This window comes from Aulonocara stuartgranti, assembly GCF_965226115.1.
Source record: "Aulonocara stuartgranti genome assembly, chromosome: 19".
NCBI lineage: Eukaryota > Metazoa > Chordata > Actinopteri > Cichliformes > Cichlidae > Aulonocara > Aulonocara stuartgranti.
The window spans coordinates 24,905,572-24,931,383 of record NC_138955.1 but is presented as its reverse complement, the minus strand read 5'-3'; the positions used below and the strand labels follow the sequence as shown (position 1 = coordinate 24,931,383).

At 40.1% G+C, this 25,812-nt stretch overlaps 1 long non-coding RNA gene across 1 annotated transcript in view; it reads left to right on the top strand.

Moving 5' to 3' along the window:
- The window catches only part of LOC309696121, a 70,456-nt gene extending 46,762 nt beyond the window's left edge, over positions 1 to 23,694 (top strand). Inside the window, exon 3 of the long non-coding RNA XR_014273333.1 lies at positions 23,655 to 23,694. This is a non-coding gene — a long non-coding RNA (uncharacterized lncRNA). The remainder of the gene's footprint in view (positions 1 to 23,654) is intronic.
- The last annotated feature ends 2,118 nt before the right edge of the window (positions 23,695 to 25,812 follow it).

Here is a 25,812-nt window from a genome sequence, read left to right as displayed (position 1 = left end):
CCAGGGAATTCTGTGAGACAGCGACAGGGATTTGAGAAGTACCTCAACCTGATTTGGCATTCAGAGAGCCTGACAGGATATAGATAATCATCACTTCCTCTGATGACAGGAAGTCAATCCCATCCATAAAATTTTCCAGCTCAAACTTGGCAATTGTTTCTTTTTCAGCATGACTTCTGAAGTTCCTTGTGCCTTCCTCAGGAAGTCTGGGAAAACACTTTGTCCTGCTTGAGGGAAGAGGAAACAATAAATCAAGGAAATTAAAGATCAATTCAGTTCAGTTTTATTTATACAGCACCCAATCACAACAACAGCCACCTTAAGGCGCTTATATTGTACACATCTGGAGAATTTTCACTTGTTCCATTGACAGATTTTTTCACTTACTACAAGACATGTTTGCTTGAAATAAGTGAAACAAATCTGCCAATGGAACAAGTGAAAATTCTCCAGATCCAAGATTCACTGTCTAAAAACAAGTTCATATATCTCACTGAAATGTTACTCTGTAGCTGATTATGTCTTATTTTAAGTGTGATGAGATATTTTGACTAGAAATTAGTCAAATATACTTGGTAAGATTTTGAGTTTTTTCAGTGCATGAAGCAAGATCTTGCACGGAGCTGCAGACTCAAGATGACCACACCAACAGTTCTCACGTTCTCTCCAAGCTTCTTGCAGATGGTCTTGTAGCCAATTCCAGCGTTTTGCAGGTGTACAATCTTGTTCCTGACATCCTTTGGCACATTCAGCAGGAAATCTGTTTTGTTGTTTTGTTAAATAACATGAAGATTTCTTGGATGAATCTATATCTAATCTGTCAAGCACCTAACAGCTGAATTGTTTCATGTTGTTTTAACACTAGTACAGTATGGGTAAGTTTTCGTAAATGGGCCACAACCAGTGACAGTGTACCTTGACTCTGTTATTCAGATTCTGGCCTCTCCTGTGAAACACACTCTGACATTTACATAACTTAACATAACTACACACAAACAACAAACAGGCACAACAACACAAGCCTTTCACTGCTGATGAATGCCTTTTTTCAAAGTCATTCAGGAAATATACTAACTTTCTGAGTTCTGATACTCAAAGTGTCTTTTTCCTTCCTCTTGATTGTGGTTTGTATTCATGTCTGCTGCTCTGGTCACTGAGCACAGACATTTTTCTTTAAAATAAAATAAAAAACACACATCATCAGATTAAATGAGCACCTTTTGTTCTTTTACAAAATCCAACCTTTGGCTTTGTCTAGTGAAGCATCTTGCAGCTGCCCCTGTGGCAGACAGAAAAAAATACTGCACTTCTCAGATTAAAATGACCTTTAACCTCATCTTGCACCTTTGAATAATGGTAACAACTGTATCAGCAGCACAAAACCTATAGTGGCACAAAAGCTGCATTCACAGCCTATGCTTCAAGTAAAAATGATGACCTTTGGCCAGTACATTTGGTCGGACTGCAACAATCACTCCCTTACATTATGTCTCTCTTTAATGTAATGCTGTTTCTAGGACAAAGAACAGCATAGCTAAACTGCAGCATCGTTTAGTAAAAGTGACTGTGGTAACCTTTGACCTCTCCTCTCTCCACTCTTTCTAGGCTGCTGTGATGCTAAGTAGAGCATAACAGGCTGGCTTGACAAGGTGGTAAAGTGACAGCTCTGTCAAATCGAGGCTAACGATTTGATTGCCTGCCCCCCCACAGGCAGGCAATGTGTGGATGTGTTTCATTTCACACAATGAAGAGTAAGAATTAGAAAAAGAGAAGGGGGGAGGAAACTAATTTAGCCATTGTCAGCTACCTGAAGCTTACTGCTTCCGTGCACACCCTCCTGGTGAAACATGAAATATTCATGTCATGCATATTTGGAGGGAAAGCCTTTAAAGACTTCTTTGTACATCCTCCTTCATTACAGCATGAAAACAAAGCTCATTCAACCCCCTCCACGTGCAGATCAACCGCAGGTTTTATTCAGCTTTTTGCCTCCTGCTGATTTTTCACCAAAAACAACATGAGATCAGGTTATATCTTTTTAAACCCCGAGTTTCTCTCCTGTGTATAGTCTCCATGAATACCTTAATAGAGTTAGACTCCACTATTACAGGTGACAAAATACCACCCTTCTATCCATTTTTTTTCTCAGCCACATCTCACTGTTGCTGCAGTCAGCAGTCTGCAGCAGACGACATCTTCAGAGACATCACTGACATATTCATTTGTCACCAGACACGCTCATTCACACACCTCAAAGGAAGGCTTCTCACTCACTCAGTCACTCCTGTGTGAGTTACCAGTATAAGGATGGAGTTCTGTTTCCTGTCCTGATACATCAAGCTTATTTCAGAATAGGTTTAGACTTAGATTTATCATAGTCCTTTCAGAAATCCCATTTGTGCTTTGTGCCTTAAAGACATCACAATTAAACACATTAATTACACTAACAACAAGAAAGAGCTGCAGTTGAGTCAAATTACTTCACTGACCTTTGAGAATTATTAAAAATATGATTAATTTGTGTTTTAATACTCCTGCACTGTGTTGTTAGGCTATAGGCAACACAATTCAATTCATTCCAAATGTGTTTATATAGCCCAAAATCACAAAAACATTCACCTGATGGCACTTTATAGAGTAATATAAGAACTGTATAGTATTTGTGAAAACCTCAACAATGAGATGACCCACTATGAGCAAACACTGTCATAAACTAGCTGTGTGATGCAGGCAGGGTTGGACCCAAATGCAGATTTGTCAGGCAGGACTTAACACAAGAACACAGCTTTATTGCTGGACACCAGAAATACAAAACTAACTAAAGTGGGAACACACATGAACTAACGAGGCAGGCAGAACACAGGAGGGCAAATGAAGGAACACAGCTGAACACGATCTAACTAATGAGACAGGGGGAAACAAAACTGACACACACTGAGCGTGGAACACAAGATGTGTGTTAATAGAATCAATCTCTGCACTGAATCATACTTGTTATTAATGTCTGTCTCTCTTCCACAGCATGTCTTTTATCCTGTCTTCCTTCTCTCACACCAACCAATCACAGCAGATGGCCCCGCCCCTCCCTGAGCCTGGTTCTGCCGGATGTTCCTTCCTGTTAAAAGGGAGTTTTTCCTTCCCACTGTTGTCAAAGTGCTTGCTCATAGCGGGTCATATGATTGTTGGGGTTTCTCTCTGTATGTATTATTGTAGGGTCTACCTTACAATATAAAGCGCCTTTAGGCGACTGTTGTTGTGATTTCCCGCTGTATAAATAAAATTGAATTGAATTGTCACAATATAACAGGAAACAGTGAGACATAGACTGTCACGAGCTTGACTACAGGACATGGAACACACAGACATAAAAACATATGACGGACCGGGGAGACGAGATGGAACACTAGGAGGAGAAAATGGGAACAGAAAAGGGAAAGAAGACATAAGGACACATGCGCACATAAACAGAGACGCACAGAGAGGGACACAGAGGACAGAGACACAAGGTGAACCTAACAAACAAGGAAATGTAAACTCACAGGTGTAATAAGAATTAACTCAGAAATAGCCAGTTGAACTTTAAATAATACATAACAGTCACCAAAACACAAAAAACTCAAAATGCTGGGTCAACCAGCAGAACGACAACAAGCACTTGGTAAGAGTGGAAAGGAAAAACTCCCTTTTAGCAGGATAAAACCTCTGGGACAACCAGGCTCAGTGAGGGCGAGCCACTTTTATCTACAGACTGAGAAAAATAAGAGAGCAGGACAGGGAGACAGGAAGAAACAAAAACTACAGCAGGGAGAAAACAGAAGTCAATGACATGCAGCAGTGGAATATCCTGTGTCTTCAGTTTGCTGAGTCAGGCTTCCAGACACAAAAACTCACAGCTTTTCTCTCTTTAATATCTTTACTTTATTGTTTTTTAACATTTTCACAGTCTGGTCCATTGGTTAGAGAAAACAAGCACTTTGATAATTTTATGAAACTGTATATCAATGTCTATTTACAGTACATATTTGTTCTTTATTCAATTACAAGTCAAGAGCCTGCAATTTTACAGAGAGAACCCCAGTTATTTCATTAGAGCAATCACTTAGCTTTAATAAGCGCTGTCCATATTATGAGATTTATGTATGAGATGAGCACAAAAGTAGGTACAGTGGGGCAAAAAAGTATTTAGTCAGCCACCGATTGTGCAAGTTCCCCCACTTAAAATGATGACAGAGGTCAGTAATTTGCACCAGAGGTACACTTCAACTGTGAGAGACAGAATGTGAAAAAAAAAATCCATGAATCCACATGGTAGGATTTGTAAAGAATTTATTCGTAAATCAGGGTGGAAAATAAGTATTTGGTCAATAACAAAAATACAACTCAATACTTTGTAACATAACCTTTGTTGGCAATAACAGAGGTCAAACGTTTACTATAGGTCTTTACCAGGTTTGCACACACAGTAGCTGGTATTTTGGCCCATTCCTCCATGCAGATCTTCTCGAGAGCAGTGATGTTTTGGGGCTGTCGCCGAGCAACACGGACTTTCAACTCCCGCCACAGATTTTCTATGGGGTTGAGGTCTGGAGACTGGCTAGGCCACTCCAGGACTTTCAAATGCTTCTTACGGAGCCACTCCTTTGTTGCCCGGGCGGTGTGTTTTGGATCATTGTCATGTTGGAAGACCCAGCCTCGTTTCATCTTCAAAGTTCTCACTGATGGAAGGAGGTTTTGGCTCAAAATCTCACGATACATGGCCCCATTCATTCTGTCCTTAACACGGATCAGTCGTCCTGTCCCCTTGGCAGAAAAACAGCCCCATAGCATGATGTTTCCACCCCCATGCTTCACAGTAGGTATGGTGTTCTTGGGATGCAACTCAGTATTCTTCTTCCTCCAAACACGACGAGTTGAGTTTATACCAAAAAGTTCTACTTTGGTTTCATCTGACCACATGACATTCTCCCAATCCTCTGCTGTATCATCCATGTGCTCTCTGGCAAACTTCAGACGGGCCTGGACATGCACTGGCTTCAGCAGCGGAACACGTCTGGCACTGCGGGATTTGATTCCCTGCCGTTGTAGTGTGTTACTGATGGTGACCTTTGTTACTTTGGTCCCAGCTCTCTGCAGGTCATTCACCAGGTCCCCCCGTGTGGTTCTGGGATCTTTGCTCACCGTTCTCATGATCATTTTGACCCCACGGGATGAGATCTTGCGTGGAGCCCCAGATCGAGGGAGATTATCAGTGGTCTTGTATGTCTTCCATTTTCTGATGATTGCTCCCACAGTTGATTTTTTCACACCAAGCTGCTTGCCTATTGTAGATTCACTCTTCCCAGTCTGGTGCAGGTCTACAATACTTTTCCTGGTGTCCTTCGAAAGCTCTTTGGTCTTGGCCATGGCGGAGTTTGGAGTCTGACTGTTTGAGGCTGTGGACAGGTGTCTTTTATACAGATGATGAGTTCAAACAGGTGCCATTCATACAGGTAACGAGTGGGGGACAGAAAAGCTTCTTACAGAAGACGTTACAGGTCTGTGAGAGCCAGAGATTTTTCTTGTTTGAGGTGACCAAATACTTATTTTCCACCCTGATTTACGAATAAATTCTTTACAAATCCTACCATGTGAATTCATGGATTTTTTTTTTCACATTCTGTCTCTCACAGTTGAAGTGTACCTCTGGTGCAAATTACTGACCTCTGTCATCATTTTAAGTGGGGGAACTTGCACAATCGGTGGCTGACTAAATACTTTTTTGCCCCACTGTACATGGTATTTTATAGTTTTTAACAGGTATTTTGCTCAGGAAACATAGTTGCCAGACATCATATCAACTGTCTCCAGAACAAATCATTTATGTTTAAATGTGGAAAGGTTAGTGACAGTATGCCAGATTTTCTCTTTTCAAATCAAAAGACAAGCCTTCAGCTGGAAAAACAGTTTCCGGACACTGTTTGTCTTTATTGGCAAGGATAGTGGAGCAAGAGAGGAAATACTGAGCAAAGAGAGTCATTGACTTGTGTTGCAAACTGTCTGTCTAGGATTCAGACTGGCAACATATTGCTCACCACATTAGCAGCCATGTTTTCCAGAAAGCATGACGCTGCAAGACAGTCTCTCCTGCAAGAGAAAAATTTTGCTTTAAAAAGAAAGGAGGTCAACACATGTATACAAACAAGTGTACCCATAATTCCACAATACGAAGCGGGTGGCCTTGTGTAGCGGAGGCAGGCATGACCCACATGTCTCAAAGTGCCTTTTACCAGCCAGCAGCACTGACAGACAGCTCACAAGCTACAGCTAATTCTAAGCCATTAGTCTCCCACACATCCATCCAGGCCGGTGTGTTCATTTGGCACAGAGCACCGTTTTATTTACAGAGCAATGGAACCAGTAATTTGGCTTCTGCGTAGCACCGCATACTCTGAGCCACCATCTGGACAATCAACTTTTAATACAAGAATATCCACCTTAACAGTCTGCTCACTTTGGTGTAAAGTCTCCTTGTGAATCACCACACTCAGTTGCTATATTTCAATATAGATGTAAATTCGTTCTTCAAGGCCCGGAAGTCTGATGGATCCCAGATTGAGGGGTTACAAAAAGACAAAATGCTGTTAGCTTTGATTAATTTATTCATTTTTAGGGTTGAAAATTTGATTTGATATAATCATACACTACCATCATTGCAGTAATGTAATGAGGAAATAATAAAAATGTAATTCAACACTATTAAGTGTTCTTCCATGTGAATTCTAATTAGGGATTGAGAGAAAGCTCTTGTTTTACATTACCAGCACTGAAACATCGACCCATGATCATACGACAGGCTTACAAACAACAAAGTTGCCAACCCAGATATACTAATGTGTATCACACATATCGACAAGTTTGGTAAATCATCTGAAAGGCTGTATGTAGCAATTGTTAGATTATAATATTATTTTATGCCATGTTATACCCCTAATTAAAGATTGTGAATTATTATGTAGTTTTAGTTTGCATTATTCTCCTGAATCCGAAGAAGATGATAACTATTGCATTAGTTAAACTGATTTGCATGACATTAAACTGCTGACTTGTTGTGAATGAATGATATTGTTTTATGATGCAGTTATAAGAAATCTAATTTGTCTGAGTAGAAGAGAACAGAGTGTGCTGGAGTTTTCTGCCCTATTTCAGCAGGAGCAGATAAACAGGGAGCCAAGGTCGTAGCTTAGGCGCTGTGTGAGAGAAAGCATGTGAATGTTTAGGCTTTGTATGATAAGGTGGAGGCACCAGAGCAGGGGTGCCCAATCCCGGTCCTCGAGAGCTACTATCCTGCAGCTTTTAGATGTATCCCTACTCCAACACAGCTGAATCAAATGGTTTGATCTCTTCAGCATGCCATCATGTTTGGCAAAGGCCTGATAACAAGCCATTCATTTGATTCAGGTGTGTGGGAACAAGGATGCATCTAAAAGCTGCAGGACGGTAGCTCTCGAGGACCGGGATTGGGCACCCCTGCACCAGAGGCTATAAAAGTTTGAGCAATGCTCCACCATTTTGAGATTTTGAGGCTGTCTGCATCAGTGTCCATCTCCCACGCGTGTGTTCATTAAAATCATCGTTTGACTCAGCCCGGCCGGACCAGTGTTGTTATTGTGGTTTTTTCTCTTGTCTCCATCCCCAATATTTTGAACCTTAACAGTCTAACTGTCTTGCAGCTGTAGCCTGTATAGGTTTGAACCTTTGCTAATTTTCATAAATATGTAGGTGTGCTTGGCTTCTCCCTTTATCTCCCAGAAAAGGTTTTGCGGAGGAGTTTGACTTGCCTGCACACTTAAGATGCACACACCACCTCTCTTTTATGTTGGGCTTCTTTCTTTGCACATACTTTAGACAATATTGAGCCTCCACATTTGCATTAAAAGATTGCAGATAGAGCTATCCTTCTTCAATCTGAGAGTGCCCCTGCACAAAGGCAGTTTTATACCCAGTACCCACACAATGCCTGTGCTGTACCCCTGAGATGAACTGGAAAGCTGACTGCAAGCCAGGTCTTATAACCCAACATCATTGTGGGCTTAAGTCTATTGTGGCTGAATGGGAGAAAATCCCTCCAGCAGCTTCCAAAAGCTCATTGAAAGCTTGAAAGCAGAAGAGTAGAAACTGTTATAGCTGCAGATTACTGCCTATAGCTTTAAAAGGACATTAAAGGATAACATATGGGTACTTCATTGAATCTCTCGTGTATGTTTTGTTTCAAACAAGTTATTTTATATAGCCAAAATTATCTGTACATATACCTTTGGTTATATAATGTGATTCTACCTACATTTTTCTGGCGTCTTTCCCAGGTCGTTTTGATCCTGCAAAATCTATGGCACATTTGAGAGTTCATATTTCATGCATGCAGAAGCAAGAACAACATTACTCTGCATTCTGGAAAATATTTCAAAGGTATTTTGCTTCACAAGAAGTATTTCAGTGTGTGACTGTTTTCAATCAGTTGTATTTGTGAATATTTTGCAATCGTCAACTGAAGTCTTGATATATAATTCATACCTCTCCACCGAGAGGAAAACATTTTCAGGGGAAGCTCTGTGTCAAAATAAAGCAGGTTTGCTTACTTCCTTCTCACCCAGGAGGTTATCTCACTCAGCCGGCTTAAAATAGAGCAAAGTCAGACTTGGCACCGTGACGCTTCAGGGAAACCAGGAGCTGCTTCAAAACCCTGAATTATACACTGCAGACTGAAATGTGCTTTTTTTCATCTGTGACACAGTTTGGATGTTTGAAATGTTGTCCAAACAAATGAAAAAATCAGACCATCTGAAAACAGATGTACGTTTTCATATTTAGAGCCAGAGTACTGGCAGGGGGTTGTAAATTGCCTTTAATGTCTGCTTCCTGCAGAAACACCAGGCTCTTTGAGTTTGTTGAAAAGGTCGTTTGTGGTATACTATACCCACAAGTTCAGCCGCTAGTTAATGTCAATATTAACGCAGATAAATATGTATATGAAAGGAGTCCGACATTAGTCACAGACTCAGTGAAGCTCACTTCTGTTCAGTGACAGCGATACTGAGGTGATCTGTTGAGGATATCCAGAACTTTTCTGTTTTTGCCACAGTTAGCTGCTGTTAGCCAGCGTTAGTGCAGTGGTCTTTGAAGTGAATCTAACATTGTTGGACTTGAATACTTAATGAATAAATTGTCATACAATGTGAGAATGTAATCAAAATGTGATTTTTAGGACACTCGAGCCGAGAATTAGCTGGCATACCGTTATGCTAGCTAATGCTAGGATAATATTTGTTGATGTATAGCAGGCACATTGTCAGCTGTCTGGAGACGGGAAGTTTGCATATCTTAGCTGCTGATAATAGTTCGGTACAATATCAAGAATAAATTAGCATGTTTATGCACATTTTCATGTTTTACAGCCCTGTGTCCAGTCCAGGAAATGAGGCTTGAGGTGAAGAGAAAGACGATCAGGCAGAAATGAGGGAGGAAAGAGAGCAGTGGTGAAGGAGGAAACAAACATAATGAGAAAGAGGTGATAAAAATATATGCGTGCAAATGTTAAATGGTAATATTTTTGTAATCTTTAATTTAAAATTAACTTGGATGAGATGTAGCATGTACGTTCTATTCTCTAGCAACATACATGAAAGACAATTAAGCAGAATGGTGATGTCCATCTCAGACACTGTATTCAAGGTGATAGAGCAATATGGCAGCTTCCACAAACCAGTTGTCACTTTTAATGGATTAATTTTAGGTTTCTGAGAATTCATCAGAATGTTGGAAAAGTAATTAACAACTAATCAGTGTATATTTATGAGTACGTAAATCTTTTTTTATTAAACAACCAAAGGAAAAAAAAATTTACTGTACTTGTTAATGATAACATTTTGAGATCCACAATAAGTTACAGATACCACAGTGTGTATGTATTTAGTCAAATTCCCAACAGAACAAGGAGTTTCCTTTACAATTTGATGCACTTCTCTATCAGGTATGACTTCACATTTCTGTCATATCTGAATTCTGTTTGCCTTTAACTGTTGCTTTTTTTTGGTTAAATGTTTGTAATAATCCTATTTGATGGATGCTGCTGTTATATCACCGTGGCAGATTTTGTGGATTTTACTGGTTTCTCTGTAAGATTTCCAAAACACAAAAGGTGAGATTTTTCTTTTAATGGGGTTCTGATCTCGTGGCATAAAGCTGACCACAGGGACTTTCTGCCTGGTGAGCCACCGCGCTGTCAGAAATCAGCACTAATTACTGGCAAGCTAAATCTCCCCTCCCCACCAGAAACAACTTAAATCAATTACCCATATTCCAGACGGCTGAGCTCAACCCTCATCCTCTTTCTCACGATCCTGCAAAACTGTGGGAAGACAGTTTGGTCACCCCTCTACCCCATTCCCACCCCATCCCAATCCTGAGGCTTCATTTCTCCCTTCCCATTTCTCCCTTTCTCTTTTTTCTCCTCTGTCCTTGGTGGCTTTTGCAGACAGAGCTATAATCTATACGCTAAGCAAACAGTCCAACTTCTGTTGGAGACACCTATTGTTACTCTGAAAGATTATTAAACTGGTCACACACATCAGGTAGAAGGAGAAAGCAAATACAGTGAGAGTGTGTCCTAAGTGACCCCGCAGCTACTTCCAACTTGGCAATTTCTCCACTGTACTCAGTGACTTTCCACAACTTCATTTCTCCAAAGTGAACAATGACAAATAGGGGCAGACCATAATACTGCTTTGCTAATATATCAGGCAGATATTAACCTGATGGCAAACACTGGATGTCAGCCAAATCAGCCACAGCTCATAATGATGGACTATCTTCTGTGACAGCAGCTATATAACAAATAAGTTAATAAAACCTCTAATGAAAATTTATTTCGTTTATACATCTAATTAAGTCATTATTAAAGTCATGTAAAGGTAGAGTCAGTCTATATTGAGGAGCTTGTAATTCTAGGCAGATATCAGCATCCAGCTTTTGTTTTAATGGTGTTTTTACAGCTGGTTTTTCTTTTTTTTGTCTCTGCTTATTTTTGGCTTGAATAAAGCTAAATCTACATTTATACACTCTACAACACTGTAACAAAGTGTAACGTAGGGTCACCAATGTCTGTGCTCACCAAAACAGCGACTTGGCCACTAATGTATGATATGATACTATTCTCCCCATTAGTCTGCACCCATTAATCCTTAAAAACTGACCTTTTTCCCTACAGATTTATTCAGAATCTTAAAATCAAGTATTAGGATTTCACTGTAATTAAACAGATGTGCCTCTGACCTATCACCTTTTCACAAAATTTAAATAGAAATTAGTAAAGCGTGCTGTTGCTGGCATGTTTAAGATCCCCCAAACATCACACTGTAAACTTGTTACAACAACACATGCAATGTAAAGACTGCGCTCTCAATCTGCTCCAGAGGTAACACCGCAATTAGCCATACTGTTCCTAATGACTGCACATTTGCACAGCCTCTGTGTCCACTCCTAAGGGGTGCAATCAGTGGGTCTTTTTCATGTGAGTGCCATTAGTGTCAGAGGTGGTTGTAGCAAGTAATTACAGTGCAGTCTGCAGGTATTCTGTTTGTTATGTTGGAATTGTAATGGCTTAGTAGACTTTAAAAGAAAAAGAAAAGATGTGACTGTGAGGTTAAAATACTGAGTTTCAGCGTTAGTTTGGAGGTGTTTACAGGTCTGTGAAAAAAATAGGAAATGTGTCTTTACATCTGACTAATGCAGCTGTGTGAAGGTTAACTCACCACTACAACCCTAATTCTGAAAAAGTTTGGTCACTGCGTAAAACCGAAATTCGAACAGAAGGCAATGATTTGCAAAAATTCATAAACTCATATTTTATTCACAGTCAAGTATAGAAAACATATCAGATGTTGAGCCTTGAACCACTTTAAGGAAATTATTGTCTCATTTTACATTTGATGTTAGCAGCATGTCTCATAAAAACTGGGACTGGCCCATGTTTACCACTGTGTACCATCCCTTTTAACAAGAGTCTGTAAATGTGTGGGAGCTGAGGAGACCAGCTGCTGGACTTTTGGAAGAGGACTGTTCCATTTTTGTCTGATAGAGGACTGTAGCAGCTCAAGATTCCTGATTTTTATTTCTTGTATTTTTCTTTTCTTTCCTTTTGTCAAATGCTTTCTGTTGGTGAAATGTCTGGACTGAAGGCAAGCCAGTTTAGCAGCTGGACTCCTCTACTGCAAAGCCATAGTGTTGTACCAGACGTGGGATGCAGTCGGCTGTACACACGCTTTGGGAGTCAAAGCCAGAGGGTGTGTACAGTCAGGAAACAGTACCTGAAACGTGGCTGACTTTGTCTATGTGGAGCCGTCAAACCTGCAGCCCTGTATAGAACGTCTTTGGGAGGATGACGCAGGTGAGAAGTGGCTCTATGGCTGTTGGTTCTACAGACCCAGTGAAACCTTTCACTTGGCCACACGCAAGTTTCTGGAAAAAGAAGTCTTCAAGAGTGACTACTACAACAAAGTGTCCATGATAAGGTTTTGGGAAAATGTGTGGTCATTTTTGTGAAGTACTATTTCAAAATGCAACCCGAGGGCTTCAGAGCTGAGGACATTTATTTACGAGAATCCCGCTACACTGCCAGGATCAAATTTACATTGTCCTGCTGAAATATTCAAGGCCTTCCTGAAAAAGACATTGTCTCCGTGGGAGCATATGTTGCTGTAAAACCTGTAGATTCCTTCCAGTGATGGTGTTGCCTTTCCAAATATTCAAGCTGCCAATACCAGAGAGACTGGTGCACATCCTCACCATCGCAGATACAGGCTTTTAAACTGAATGCTGATAAAAAGCTGGCTGGTTCCTCTCCTCTTTATTCTAGAGGATTTAGCATCAGTGTTTTCCATAAAGAACTTCAGGAAAATTTCTGTATGATAGAGCTCTACCCTGCTTTTGTGGATGTCACGTTTACAGACAGTGATATCTGGAAGTGTTCCTCGGCCAAAGCTGTGAATTTTTTTATGCAGCACTGCCTCAAAAATCAAAGATCACATTCATGCAGGGCTGTGAAAGGACATCAGATGTCCGACAGCATTAGGAGTTTCTTTCACTGGAACTAAGGAGCTGAGCTGAGCTCCTGAAGAACAACCCCACACCATAATCCCCCCTCCACCAAACTTTACACTTGGCTCATTGCAGTCAGACAAATACTCTTCTCCTGATGGCTGCCAAACTCAGACTCATCCATCAGATTGCCAGACAGAAAAGGATGATTTGTCACCCCAGAGAGCACGTCTTCACTGCTCTAGACTCTAGTGGCGTTGTGCTTTACACCACTGAATCCAGCACTTTGCATTGCTCTTGCTGGTGTAAGGCTTGGATGCAGCTGCTCTCTATGCACTGTTCTTGAGCTAATCTGAAGGCTCCATGAAGTTTGGAGGTCTGCAGCAATTGATTCTGCAGAAACGTGTAGACATTTGTGCACCTCAGCATTCACTGACCCCACTCTGTGATTTTACGTGCCTACCACGTTTACTTAGTAGTGAGAAAATTTCAGCACTGGACTTGTTGCACATGTGGCATCCTATCAGAGTACGTGTGGCTGCAATCAAATTTAAAATGAGCTGATATTTTTCATGAAACAGTAAAAAGGTTCAGCTTTTATGTCCTATTGTGAAAAATCATTGCATTGTGTTTTTATTCATATTTTACACAACATCCAACCTTTTTTTGAATTGTACTTAAGCACAGGGCAATGTATACTAACATTGTGCCAGGGAATCCCACACCATTAAATTCTCTTTGAGTAAAAGATTTTGATCAGTTTGAGATTATAATCTACTAGCAGATTTAGTACCAGTTACACTCTACTCATGTTAGCAACTCTGTTTATTAAATTGGAGATTTATTTTGCTTATCCCTGCAGAGGAAAAGTTGTTGCTGCAGCAGAAAAACAGGATTCAGCAGGGAAACCAAACTAGAATAGCAGCATACAAACAGAATGTGAAATAAGCAGGAAAATGGAATATAAACGACCGCTTGGTTATGTAAACACATTGTGCTGAGACTTTCAATATGTTAAGCAGGCTGCGAGGTATGGAAAGAGTATCTACGACTAATAGTTTCGCCTTTACTTTCACATTTTCCTGTTCAGCTGTGTAAAAGTAAAACTCAGGAACGTGGTGGCAAGTATAGTGAGTATAGTGTTGTTAGATATCAGTATATTTCTCTCTGAGTTCTTTGCTGACTATCAGTGTCAGGGAAAATGAAAGTGACAGTCATCATCGTCACCTCCTCCACTGTGCTGAACCTAAGTGAGCTGAAGTTAGTTAATAATATTGTTGTTCTTTAGGGAAGCAGATTTAAACAATCAGGGAGTTTTCAATGTTTTTTTTTTCTATGCATCAGGCCTCTCAGCTGAATCAAGTTTGTAGTGCTGCATGAGAAATTTCAATTATTTGTCATTCTGCTACATGTTGAAATCTTAACCAGGCTTCATGTATGCACAGCTAAGATCTTTAGTAGTGCGATTTCTTTGGGGGAAAGCACTTTACCAGCCCCCCTCCATCTCCAGTCAAAAGTAATTAAAGCCAATACAGCAAATAGTGTTTGGGAGGGATAGTTGTCTTCATAAAAGTAGCTTTTGCAGCTTTTTTCAGCTAACACCAAAGTCGACTGTGATCTCAAAATAAAATGGAAAATAGCAACAAGAAAGTTTTATTATTAACTGTCTGGAGTCGTGCACAAAAACACTGATCTCATATGAGAAAGAGCATTGTACAAGATTTACTGTAGCTGCTCGCATATCAACAACATTAAAGAAGCAACAGGTTGACACTAAGTGTTAACTAAGTAACAGGAGTTAGGTTATTAGTTTAAAAGGTCCTCAAGTATGTCTTAAGTGATTATTAAGAGAATGGCATTCGGGGAAATATTAAGGGATCAACAGTTTATAGAAACATAAACGTTAGCATGTTATTGGCCACCATACTGTTTTACTGTATGGACAAACAGGCATCAATCTACAAGGTTTGTCTGCTACATCAGGCCTAGAATAAAACAGCTGAAGCTGTTTGTAATGAGGCCATCAGTGGCTGGAGTTTGTGGATTGCCAGTCTCAGAGGTAGTCCTAGCCTACACTTGGAGGCAGGACCATGTGTGGGGCTGAGGTCATCCCAGAAATGCCAGTGGGATTTGTGAGCTCTGTGGGTCATGGAAGGTGGATGCTTCTATGTTTCAATCAGAAATAAAATCATTTTGAAAGTAAAAAAACTGCTGATGAGATATTTGAATTATACATGTTAAGAAAAGTAAAGCTAATTTTAGGCTCCACTGCTGAGTGCCTGTGTTTACATGTGATGACATGGCATGCCGCCGTAGACTTTAACCACGTGTTAGAAATTTTGGCACAAAGGAACCAGAAATACAAAAATGCTTGGGTTGTCGCTCAACATCAAATAAATAAATAAGTCAATCTAATATCATTTAGATGGGTTGACCGCAGTTTAATGATTGACTGAATTTAAAACCGATATGACCGCATAAGCAGCTGTAATCCAAGCAGAAAGTTCCCACTGTGGGAATGCAGCCAAATGCTTATTGGGAAACATTTTTGGAAGCCGTTCCTTCCAGGCAACGCTGCCCGTGTTCACTCTGCATGAACTCTACTGTAATGGAGATGCTGGTTCAAATACAAGACATTTGGCATGGAGGATGTTTACAGACATCCTGGCTAGAAGCTAATTTTTATCCCTTGTTAAAAATAAAAAGCAGACATGTTTCTGTTATTCTGCTGTTTGACTTCATGTGTATTGTGTGTATTTTTCACCAACCTGAGGGCAGAAACACTGAAGTCTTTCCCTTTCCCGTGCAGACAGACCGACAGACAGTGTGGGAGGGGAGCGAGGGGAACAGGGGATGTGGGCGTTGGGTTTACCAGACTGGGGGTCCTGTCTGCAGGGAGATGGGCTATCCATCCAGCAAAGCCCCTGGCATGTTCTATCTATGGAAACACAACAGACACTTCAGAAAACCCCAGATCTGGTATCCTCGCCTCAGACGGCTGCCGGTGTGGGAGGAGGAGGAGAACTTCTGCGTCTTGGCTCTCTGAAGCACCATAAATAACAAATATGTGGGCAGCTTGGAGAAAATCATCCAACCACCAAATTGGAAATAATAACTGTTTTTTATACTTTGTTACTCTATTAGTCTTCTCAGTCTGCTTATTGCCCCCAGTCTGCTGTGTGTCCGTTCAAACTCATACATCCACATTTCCTCTTTGTCTAAGTACCATAGTTGAATTTCTTATCCTGAATGTCCCCTGTGGTTTACGCCACATTATTAGACAGCATTGCACGCTCGATGCCAGTATCTTCACTCGTGTGCCACAATAAGCTACAAAATTGGTTGTCAGAGATATTTTGACCAAGTTCGAGCATTTTGTCTGTGCTGGAATTCCAAAATGCAATGGCCCTTGAGAGTAAAGTGTGCTCTCAATCTCGCTGTTCCCAAATTGTCCCTCCACCGTGTCCAGCCTCACCAGCTGTGCACACACAGAATAACATTTAGTCTGATTTCAACAGCCAGATACATTCTGCTCTAATTAATGGCTGAACCAGGCACCATACCAAGCAGGTAATGTTGTTATTAATAATAACCTAAAATTTCACAACATAAGCTTCAAAGTTAATGAATGAGCCAGAAAATTACCACAAATTCTAGAGTAATTTTCAGATGTAAATTATAACATTCAAATAAATTCAGATGGAATTAAACAAAAAAATGCAGCAGAATTGAACCTCTTAATAATGCAGACATTCATTATCACTATAATCAACACTGAAATCACACCAACACTTAAGCAAGTCAACTGGTAGGGGCAACTGTTGGAATAATAGACACTGAATAAATGCGGAACTGTTGAAGCTGTCATAGGATGCACGCATGGTTGTAAAGCCAAATGCAGACAGTTTGGTCAGGTGGCTTGTCAAACTATGATATACTGTACAAGCTGCTGTTAAGGTTTGTCATCTGTTTTAACAAAATGCACTACAAACACGTTCAGTAAATGTTAAATGCGTTAAAATAGGAAGTGCATGACTTACTGCACTGCAGTAAACTGCATCTGATTGGAACATTGACTGGTTTGGGCTCGTGATTCTGGCGACAGAAAGCTTGCTATCGCTGTGTGTTGGAAGCACTGCCCTGTTTCTGCTCATTTAGCATGTGCAAATTCAAGCACTTTCATAATGTTTGCTTATTTGTATATAGGATGAAGCATTTTTGTGACTTTTCTGATAGGCAGAAAGACCTGAAATGTGACCGAAGGGAAGACAGAATAAGGTCAGAGCAGCCTGAAACAGCCTGAAAAATAAGCAGGCAAACCTGTGCACAAAGCAAGGAGATGGTGGGATTTTTATTAGAGACATAAAGACAAGGATAAGTATACTGAGGTGAAAAAGTGGCTCACTGAAAAAGAATGCCCTCCATCTAGATGCTTAAAAGTGTAAATCAGCTACCAAGTTGACGTATCCGAGTCAAATAGAGTTCACACAATGCAGTATGTCCCACATCAGGAAGGCTTTGCCTTTGTCTTTGTGTTGCTGTATATACAGAAAGTGTAAAAAAAAAAAAAGGCTTTTAGGATGATCACAAATGCATACTTTCTTAGGTTAACATTGGTAGTGCCACACTGTAAATGTTATAAATATCCATAATTTAGTACTGCAAATAACAATAAGAATAATGACACACAAAAGTGTCAGTACCAGCTGTGCTGTCTTTGTCTCATCCAGTTGGCATACAACTTCACACAGCACGACTGCAGACACGCCATCTTTCACTAGCAGCTGGAGTAACTCAGGTTCACAGCACTGAACAACTCTCAATGAAGAGTTTTGTAACAGCAGTCACACTCCCATTCCAGCAATATTGAAGTATTAAACAGTTATCATAAACATTATCCTGGCTAGCACACATGCTAATGTTAGTCATTTAACTATTAGCAATTACCTGATTACCACATAAGCCATCTGTGATCATTAAGGTAGCAGCTATGGCTAATAATATTAACATAACATTTATGTGGAAGCTAGGCAGCAGACATTATCAGTCCTGCCCATCTGTAAAGTTATTAGGCAATGTTCATTTAAAGGGAGAAAACAATTATTGGTAGCTAACCTTTGACCGCCAATGAAAATTTGGTGCTCAGTCACAAAAGTCACAGCACTGTTCACTTGCTAGTTCTGACTAATGCTTAATATGCATAATCTTTGATGTACAAACCCAATTTATGAACTTTAGTGTAAAATTTAAGGGTTTGCAAATTTCACAAATTAATACTTTATTCACAATGTAAACCTAAAACATTTTACTGTTTCATGAAAAATCTTAGGTCATTTCTAATTTGATACATCTTTAAAAAAAAGTTGGGACATGGATAATTAAAGGCTGGAAAAATAGGTGGATTGAAAAGAAACAGCTGGAAAGACATTTTGAAACTAATTAGGTTCACAGGCAACAGGTTAGTAACATGACTGGGTATAAAAATAGCATCGGAGGGAGGTTTCTCATCAGAGAGAGCTTTACCAATATCTCTGTTGGTGTGGAAATTCAACAGAGATATTGAGATGAGGTGTGAATATCAATCCAGACTTTTCACTTATTTTAAACACATCACGAAAAGAAAAATAAATCAAAGACAACCAAAGACTGGAATCCTATATCTGACAAGAATGGACAACATTCCTCTCCCAATAGTCCAACAACTGGTATACCCATTTATGGACTGTTGTTAAATGAAGAGTGGATTCTACAAACTGGTAAACATGGCGTGTTTTCTTTAGGCGTGCTGCTGCCATCAAACTCAAAATGAGATCATATTTTTAAGAGCATTTTCTCAGTTTAAGTATTCAATATGTCTTAAATGTTTCATTGTGAGTAAAATAAGGGTTTATGAGGTTTTCAGTTTCCACTATTTGAACTACCATAAAGAAGCATATAAACCATATAAAGTCTTGTATTAAAAGCTGGAATTAGGTAATGAAACTTTTGCATAAAAAAATGCATTAACTAATCTAGTGAGAAAATAACAATTTCAGCATTTCATTGTACATCAAAGCCAAGGATGATTGGATAAACAATAATTAATAAACAGAACAGAATTCCTATTACATTTCCTTGTTTTCCAAATATATCCTCACAGCAGGACATGAAATTAACACGGCTTCCAGCACTTGTTTTAATAAATCTCTATTTTTAATTTAAGCTTCTGATTCTATTTAGCAACTAAAATTGCGGTGTTTCATCTCAGTTAGAGGATTTCTTTCGTTTGTTGTGTGTCATACCTTTTTCTCACTGAATGCTGCTGTATCTGCTGATATCCAGCATCACTCACACTCAGTAAAATGCTGCTGACAGACAGAACAGCATTGCATTAATCTCCTGTCATTATCGTTGGCAGTTGGCAACACACAAATTTCAGTTTTTCTTATTTTCCAGACGGTCAACGGTGACGAGACCCAATTATGTCCTAGTTATTACAGGCTCATGACAGGCTGACGAAAATGGAAAGCCGATTCGATTCAGAGATTATCTAGGACTACCTTCATCGATGGATTGATGTGGATGAATGTCCACATCTCACCCATGTGTTTTTATTTGTCCCCTTTGTTCACTGTATTGGAGGCCACGATGAAACCAGATGGTCAGATACAACCAGTCAAAAAGACAAGCACATGGATTCAGACTAAAACACAGGCTGGAGCTTTAATGCTGTAAATTTGGCAGATTGCCTAATTTCTCATTTTTTCTCTTTAGATTCTCATTTTCTTTATTTTTTCTCTTTCTTTTTACACTAATAATATTTAGGTACCTTCACAGACCTGTAGGCAAAGAACACTGTTTTGGGTGTTAGCTTATAGTGTAGTCTTGTAGACCTGCTGCATTTGGTTGCATGTGGGTAGGTAACCTCAATGAAAAACAAATAATAGGTTGGATTTGTTGAAATGTAACCTTGAAAACATCTACATAAGCTTTTTATTGGTTTTTGCATTTGTAAACAATGACAGGCAAGCACAAAATCTGAGCCAGGAAAAAAGCTAGCTACCATGGAAGCCATTGTTCCCAGTTAGTAGACTGGGCATTAGCTCTCACTGATAAACAACTACTAAATAGATTATGACTGAGTCACCATCCTGAGTAATGGCAAACCCATAACTCAAAGTAACAATTGATGTTTCTGTTAACAGATGGTTGCAACTCAAGGCAACTTATGCAGCTAGCTAGCATCTATGTTTCAAATAATGTTTCACGACTAGCTAAACACTGTTGCCTCAAAGGAAGAGGTTCTGTGAGAGGTTAAAGCTAACCAGTAGGTCTTGAGTTCAAATCCACTGTCTTGCCAGGGCCTTTTCTGTGTGTGTGTGTGTGTGTGTCATGTTAATTGGTGATTCTAAATTGGCCTTAGGTGTGAATATGCGTTTAAATGGTTGTCTGTCTTTCTGTGTTCCCTCGGCTCCCACACCCCCACCCAAATAAGTGCCAGGAAGTGTATCAGTACAAATGTAAGGTGGTTTGATTTTATTAGCAACTTAAATAACCTTTTTGTGTATGTTACAATAATGTGATGTCCACAAAGTAAGCAGATTTCACATTTTGCAGCTCTATTGATTGTTAATCACTCAAATAAAAATCAATCCCTTACTGTTTTTCCCACCTTCACTGCCCTGATTGGCTGAGGGACAACTACTGTGTGTCCTGTGCAAAATGACACTGCGGGGATTTTTATTCAATTCAATTCAATTCAGTTTTATTTATACAGCACCACATCGCAACAAGAGTCACCTCAAGGCACTTTCTATTGTAAGGTAGACCCTACAATAATACATACAGAGAAAAACCCAACAATCATATGACTCCCTGTGAGCAAGCACTTTGGCAACAGTGGGAAGGACAAACTCCCTTGTAATAGGAAGAAACCTCCAGCAGAACCAGGCTCAGGGAGTTGGCCATCTGCCACAACTGGTTGGGGTGAGATGGTGGACCTAAAGTTGATATGCCCTTAACTCATATGTTGCAATCACTCAAAAATTTAAAGGAGCCCCCCTTCAAGTTACTCCAACATGTCAGCTGACAGTGTCACGGCTTTGACTCCTGGTGACTCAGTCACATCACTGCCCGTAGAGCTAAATCGACTAATGTTAAGCAAAAAATTAAACAAAAGAAACAAAATGTGGAAGTTACATTATTCGAGTTTCTCCCTCCCACATTTAAGGTTAGACTAGCCACATTCAGTTATTTATCATCATTATTATTATTATTAAATGTCATCAGCTCCTCTCACCACTGCATTTTTCTCCCTCTTCCTCATTTTTCATCTGTCACTCCCAAGAATAACTCCTCGATTTTCACTGAGTGTCTTTCCTTGTTGTCATTGAGCTTGTTTAAATAGAGTCATGCAGGCTGCTTGTGAGGGGTGCGAGTGGATTCTGATGGGGCCTCCATAGGGAAGTCATGTCTTTCCTGCTGTCATTGCAAACTTTGCACATTGCCACTGCTGTAGTTTGATGTTTGTTAGCCTTCGGGGCCCCTCTGACTCGCCTGGTGGCAAGCAGTGCCTGTATTTGCACTGACTTCCATCTTTAGCAAATAATTATTTAGTACTGGGGAACACCCCAATTAATCTGCTTTGTTTGTTTGCATGGTATTATTTTTCTCCTATAATACTGTGAGACAGTGAATCTTCTCACCACAATTAATTCTACAGTCATTTCGGTATACGCTGTGGTTTGGCACTGGTAGTAGTAAAACTAGTAAAATCGTTTTTGAATGAAGAAAAATGCTCAAAACTGTGACATTTGGTTACTAAATGTCCTGTATTTCATACGTCCTTTCTTCCACATTTCTCAGTTTTTCCACTTTCCTTTCACAAATTTGCTTCCTCTCTGTATCTATCTGTTTATCCCTCCTTCGCTATCTTTACCATCCAAGTCTGCCAGCTCCCATGCAGATCTGAGCTTGGGCAGATGGTCACGAGCGAAAGTGTTTACTTGCACGCGGGCCCTAACAAAACGAGCAGATGCCTGCAGAACTGCAGCTCCCCTCCAGTCACCATGATACTGAAACAGGCCCTGCAGGAGGAGAAAGGAATCAAAGAGGAGAGGAGGAGAGTTAGATTAGCACTTAAAGGAAGGAAGGAGTTTGTTTTCTCACACTGAAATGCACGTTATTACATGCTCTTAGTGAGTGCCAAACCTGACTTTATTTAGTTTCTTTTGCATTTTCACGAGTCTGAAATTGTCATCTTGGTTTTCTTTCTTTCTGTGTCTCTTCTAAGCCTGCAGAGATTTCGAGGTTTGCTCTGACAAACACAGATCTTCCAACTTCCCACAGTGCCTGAGCTTTCTAGTCTTTATCATACAGAAGTGTTTTTTCCCCAGGTTGAAAATGTTTGATGATTTTAAGATTCAAATGAGCAAAATTTGATCAAAGCTTACTCTATTTGGCTTTAAAGCTTGTATGGTCACTGCCATTGTGCCCGAACAATGCTGTTGATTGTACCCACTTGGAGAGTTTGAGAAGAATCACTGGGTACAAAGCATTTCACACATCCTGATTATTAGTAATGTTACGCTTCATAAAGTAGCTCTGGGCGTTGGGTCCATGAGCCTGTTTCTGCTGAAGCTTCATATCAGTGTTAGAAATTTCGAGGTCTTGATTAGTGAAGCTAGCAAGGAAGGCTTATATGAAAATTTAATTTCCTCTGAAGTCTCCACTGGCTGTTTTTTAATATTAGATATTTGGAGAGCAAATGTGACCAAATGAGGCCTTACTGACTTTATTTGTGTGTAAAAAAATATATATATATATATCAGGAAAAATCTTTTTAAAAAATAATTGGGATCTACAGGGAAATTTAATGGGTTCATCTCTGCAAATGTTCTATATTTACACCAATTTTTATAAGCAGTAAACGGGGCGCTAATCTTTGTACCTTTCTAATTGCATTTTACGTTTGGGCTTGTCATAGGAAGTTCCTAGTTACGCTGGTATTTTTATGGTCCACCTGAAACCTGTGCAGTATGTGTAGCAGAAATGGATTATTAGCAGATTTTTGAATTACTGATAGATTAAGATCGTTTATCTTTCACGACTAAAGTTATAACTTCTTAACTATTGTATTTTAGTGGCTTTCATTGTGAAATTAGCTTTGTATTGTTCAATGTCGTTATCAGAACTCCTCCTTACACACAGTGTAAAGTGTTGTCTTGAAGGTATCAACAGTTTTCACGGATTCAAGTTCAGTGGAAGCGAGTTTCACAACCCGGGAGCCAAAACTATCTCCTTTCGTCCATAAACACTAAATACTAAACATCCAAGGTGTGGACACTGAAGCTGTAGAGAGCTACAGGTACATTGGTGGTCATCTGAACAATAAACTGGACTGGACTAACAACTCAAACGCCCTCTGCAGGAAAGAGCAGAGCAGGCTGTACCTGCTGTGGAGGCTCAGGTCTTCTGGAGTGAAGGGCCCACTCCTGAAGACCTTCTATGACTCTGTGGTGGCCTCAGCCATATTTAACTGTGTGGTCTGCTGGGGCGGCAAAATCTCTGCAGGGGACAGGAAGAGACTGAACAGACTGTTCTAGGATGCCCTCTGGACCCAGTGGAGGTGGTGAGTGACAGGAGAATGGTGGCTAAGCTGTCATCCCTGTTGGACAACATCTCCCACCCCATGCAGCAGACTCTGACAGCACTGGGCAGCTCCTTCAGTGGCTGCGGCAGCACCCACGATGTGGGACGGAGAGACTCTGCAGGTCTCTGCTGTCAGACTCCACAACAAAGACTTTGCAGTTGACCAAACACGTGCAGACAGACACACACATCCATACATGTGCAATACCACTAAGTGTAATTTTTCTGACAACATAGTATTTTATTCTATTGTATATAGTGTGTTATTCTTTTATCTTATTCTATTCAATTGTTTTTCTTTATTTTTGCTGCTGTAACTTTGCACTGTCCACTTTCTGCTGTGACACAACAAATTTCCCAGGTGTGGGACTAATAAAGGTTTATTTTATCTTATCTTATCCTAGACTGAGGTAACAAACAAGCATATATCAATTGACCACCAAGACCTAGTAGTTAAATATCAGTATAGAGAATTCACTAACAATTTTACCATGAAGAGCTCTGAAAGTGATCACCTTAAGCTGAACCCTAAGAGGACTGCACTGATGTCACATGGGACTTTTTAGGGACAAGATAACAACTTGTTTATCAAAACTGAAGGCCTGATCAAAAGCAACACTAAAGAACAAACGATGAAATGGATCCAGGATTCTCAATCACTGTGGGCGCATGCGATTGTAAAAATATTGTTGGCTGTTCGCTCCTCAGACTTCTATATGCATGCGCCTCTGTGTTGTCCTTACGAATGATACATTCTGGACATCATCTACATAACATGAGATCTGAGGATGTGAACAAGTATATAGCATATAGTAAGTTACTGTTGCTTACATATCTTTTTAGGAAAGGGGAGTTGAACAAGTTGTGTGAAACTCTAAAGTTGTGTTGTGCTGGACAGCTGCATGCTTGGAGGTGAACACGTGAACTGTCCTGATGAGTTAAACACTACTCCTACATAATTAGAGTAATCTTTCAGAGATGTTCAGATAGTGAAGATACAGCTGCTGTCACTTGTCTCTCTGTCTTGCCATCATCTTATCACACGCACACACACACACCTCTTCAAACAAACAAAAAAAATACATGTGCCCAGCTCCCATCATCGTTTGCTGTGGTGATCCTAACCAGTTCCTCTCTGTAATCATGTTGATTGGCACCCACGGCAGAGCCTTTGATTAATGCTACAAATCATCGTTAGCGATGCAGGAGTTGCACATTCGAAAGGCACGCGTTCAGATTTAGTTGTGAGTGGAACCTTCTCCCCACATCCGCCCCCCCCGCCACCAATTACTCCAGTCTGAATGTTGGTGTGGGATGCTACATAGAAGTGACTTTAATGAACCACTAAAAATAGATTTCATTTTTGGTTGGCGTAGAGGGATTAATTTGCTTCTGAGAACAGCGAAGAAGGAGCGTGGATCAGAATGTCCTTGAGAAAACATTCACATCTACAAGTTTATGGAAATGCTTGCAGGGGCGAATCGTACTGCTTATAGATTATTTTGCCTCCTTTTTTTCTTGTTATCGATTCCTCACTGAGAAACTTTGTCAGCTGCATGAAACCTTTGGCAGCTTTCAAGCTTTGGGACAAAGCGGAGGGAAGCGTTCTGATTGACATCTTTCAAACACCCACTTGATATTTATTGTGAAATGACCCGTTTAATCTCCACAACACTTACACCTACATATTATTTTAGATTGTTAATACCATATGTGGGTCAGGTTCAAGACGAGCGAGTCAGTGCAGTCTCCCCCTGGCTGTTGGCATAAAAACATAATGATAATAATAATAATGACATCAAATTAGCCTTTCAAAAGTAGAGTTAGTTGATTTTCTTCTCTCTTGTTGCCTTGAGAGAAGCACCCAGTGGCTATCCAATTCCCTCTACTCGCCTGATTTATGAAGCAGACTTTGTGCAGAATATTCATTAGCAGCCATAAATATCCTCCTCCTGAATATTCATAAATCCGGGGAGAACACGAGAGAATAAGACTAAGGTAATTGTCTAAAGTCTATCTTTCTCCAGAGCCTTGGTGTTTTCCTGCACAGCTTATCTGATGCATCTTAGTCAGCTTGCTGCTAACTCTTGTTTTGCACCATAGATCATCTCT